Source organism: Liolophura sinensis, chromosome 1 (assembly GCF_032854445.1).
Source record: "Liolophura sinensis isolate JHLJ2023 chromosome 1, CUHK_Ljap_v2, whole genome shotgun sequence".
NCBI classification, from domain to species: Eukaryota; Metazoa; Mollusca; class Polyplacophora; order Chitonida; family Chitonidae; genus Liolophura; species Liolophura sinensis.
The window spans coordinates 40,192,268-40,196,281 of record NC_088295.1 but is presented as its reverse complement, the minus strand read 5'-3'; positions in this window follow the sequence as shown (position 1 = coordinate 40,196,281).

Here is a 4,014-nt window from a genome sequence, read left to right as displayed (position 1 = left end):
CTAAACACAATCTTGCAAATATAGATAAAAACTGGAAGTACAGGACAAAAAACATGGCATAAAAAAGGTCATGACTGCTTGTATGTCAGGATCTCTAAATTAAGGGGTGGGTGCCATAGGAACATGGGATCTTGTTACACAGTGAGTGAAACGTTCCTGCACATGATGATATATGGCTGCCTTTAAATAACAGTTGGATGTAAAGGTGAAACTGGTCCGTATGTTTTAGTCAAAACATTAAGAGGCAGGATAGAAATCCCAAAACTTCTCAGAGAACTGATCTCCATTAAAGCTTCACATTGCCTCTATTATGAAGATTCCTCTCTCCCTCCCTTACGCACCTGAATGCCTTCAATCTTCACACACCAACATGAGCATTCAGTATACGTGTATGTCAGAACTTCATGAACCCTGAACAAAACCGATATTGTTGGTGACTTGCTTCTCAATAAATAACTGCAAGAACAATTGAGCGCTGAACAGTGTATTTCTTATGACACAACCAAATGCATCAGAGACACTCCTTTTAAGTGATATACACCTTGGATTGCCGCCACAATTTCTAACGTAGATCATGACAATGCTTTTTGAAAGTTGTTGGACCTAGTTGGAATGCGAATTCAATGGAGTCACACGTACCAATATGTACTTTGGAGGTACATGTACTTGAGTAGTGTAGTACTAGTATTGTAGTGGTAAAATTCTCACCTTTTCTCCAGGTAGGCGTGGCGAATTCATGAATATTACTGAAACATGTCTAACCCTAACCCTAAGACATATTTCCAGTGATGACATGTTTCAATCATTAATATTCATGAACAGGCCACGTCTACCTGGAGGAAGGGTTGGAATCGTAGCACTAGTATTTCGCTAGTATTTCACTAGTATTTCAATCTTTCAACACCAAATGTTACATGTTCACTGTATGTATATTTTTATATATTGTGATCACTGCTGAACCTAACAGGATACATATTCAGTGTCATATCCTCTACCCTTATGGCCATAAAGTTTGTTCAGAAAAAGTTTCCAGTAAAGGACAATTCTTATCCTCTCCAATTTGCAATTAAATTATCAGCTAACACAGCTAACTTGAGCTAAGACCGCTGTTTCAAGTATTGTAATGAAGATAATCAGCCTGATGGAACCAAACTTATTCTACACATGATCGATGACCATAGAAGAGTTCTTCTGTTTAGTTCTATGTAACAAAGGACTATCATGAAACAGAAAGACACTGGAGTTACATGTAAAATGTAACAGCATTGTCAGTGGCACCACATCTCAACAGTCTTCAACATTCACAAACTTTCACTGAAACATTGCAAATATGGCTTGCCCATAAATGAATCAGCTTCAAATTTATACAAATCAAGCAGTAAATCCACAGAAAATTGATAAAAAAAATTGATTTCAATTTGAGCAGATTTTAAATAAAATACAAAAACATGTATACATGCTGTAGGTTGCCAGATTTTGAATTATTTATTTATTTATTTGGTTGGTGTATTACACCACATTCAAGAATACTTCACCTATAAAACGGCAGCCAGCGTTATGGCGCTAGGAAACCAGGCAGAGCCCTGGGGAACCCACGACCAACCGTAGGCTGCTGGAAAATGTTCGACATTGAATTTAAGCATGCATGAATAGTGTAGACAATGAAAATGTAATAGCAGTAACAAAGGACAAAAAGAACAAAAGAAAAAAAAAGTGTAGACAATGAAAATGTAATAGCGGTAACAAAAGACAAAAAAAAAAATAAATACAGGAAAAGAACGTGTGAACAGTATACCGGTAAGTCACTTTGTCACAACCATTTTGGGGTTGCAGAACTGAGTTGCAAATCAAGAATGCCAAATGTACACCATAAGAAATTTGACGACAACAAAGAACATAACTTGTATCAAAAGTAAGAAATAACAGTCTGAGTAGAAAACAGATCGAAGAGGGAAAAATGGGGTGAAGGACAAGTATAAAATCAAACAAAACAGAAAACAAAACAAACTCCTTCATTGGCTGGATTTCCACAAAATATACACATGTACAAATGTTTAACCATTAGGATATATAAATACATGATATACATGTACCAAAATACTGTGACAGTTGGAGAGGTCTGAATGCAACCAACAGTAGGAACCGGTACACCTCAAACACAGGTCACCAATTTCAGTACCATATGATTATTCGTGTGCAGAGTTAACCTGTACACCACATAAACTTACTTGTATAAATGTGGCCTTAAACTTCCTTAGACAAATCTTCTCCTTGACCACAAAAACTGCAGCATCACATGGAGTATATAGGGTTTTATGCTGCTAATGCTTAATAGTTCTGTTTACATGTATACAAAATACCATCTAAATCTTCTTGATGCCACTGTATGTGTACATTTACACAAGTCACAAACTGTATTCATTTAGGTTGTCATCTCATAAGGCAGATATGGGCTGATGCTTGTCCTACCGGTACAGTGCTTGTATATAAAATATCAACAGAACCTTATTTTGTGACTTATGTGTACTTGCACTGCTGAACTTCACATTCCAGGGTTCTCTGCACCACAAACTACATGCAGCTGACCACATTACAATATCCCAAAACTACAAGTGGCTTTTCTTGGCACAAATTGATGAAATATCCAAGTATTCTATTGATGAATCTTATACACTGTTTCATAATGTTGTTTTGTTTTTTTTAATTCAGCTGACGAATGAAAGTGACCACTGATTGGTGAACCCATCTGTTTTTTTTTGAGAAATCTAGGCATGGTGTTTCTGGGGCGAATTTTTTTACACACTCATTTTATATATCACAGTTCTGCTGACCAATAGCTATTGACCTTGCCCTGTGCACTTCTACATGTACATGTTTTAACTTGCAGTACATGTACACGTATATGCTGAATAAAAATACAGTGACAGAACAATGTTAGTTCACTGTCACTGTACAAAGATACAGTATGTCCCTAAATTATCATTGTATTTATTATCATTATTATCATGACATGTACATATATATAGTATCTCAAATCATTAAATGACTACATGCTCAGTTCTGTCAGCTTTGACTGCTGTAACTTTGAATTCCATGTTGCCAAAACATATCCCAATACAGCTCACATGCAATAACTCTTCTTTTGATTCACTCTGAAGGCATTTGCTTTACCATTGCAGATTTTCTGAGGCCAGCAAATGTTAGCTTAATTCCTATATCAACAGTTGACAGAATTATACATGAATACATGTACATCTGGATGTTTTACAAGGCAAAGTAATAATAGCATGGCTTTTAGATGTTTCTTAACAGCGAAGAATCACAGAGTAAACCACTTCTATTGACATTTTATGAATTACTGCAAACTTTTATCTTATTACAAGAGCATAAATGTGTAAGTGAACATGAAATATGCTCCAACCAGGATTTGAAATTAGCAGTTGATGGGGCAGATATATGCATCCACCTTTAGTTAGTGCACCCATCAAAGTTTACATCTACAGCCATTTTGTATACCTTGGTGCACTACTAAGTTTTTCTTTCTATTTCCACCCCAAATTACACTGAACATCGTATACAAAGTGACACGTTTACAATCTTCTGGCTTGCAAGGCTGCATGCACCCAACAGGTAGAAGAGAACAGTTCCAGTAACTATATACATACTTTACACGGCTTCTGTCACATGTACATGACGTAATTCACACACAGAAACTTGCATCCCCACACAAGCTGGTGGCACATTTTGTTTCTACAGGGTTCAAAAGCATATGATGAAGACCACAATTTGGCAGCAAACTCTGGAAGAACAGTCAGAAGTCCAAAGAAGATAAAGAGATGAATGAGCCAATACATTCTGTGTCAGGGAAGCTTTACATCATCAACTTTGTAACTCCTGCTTGATGGACAATTGTGGAGAGTGGCATCACATTGCTGACTTGGCGCAGAATTTGTCTGGAATTTACCTATAGAATGACATTGTATAAACTTACACTGCATGTGTTCACTCAAAAAA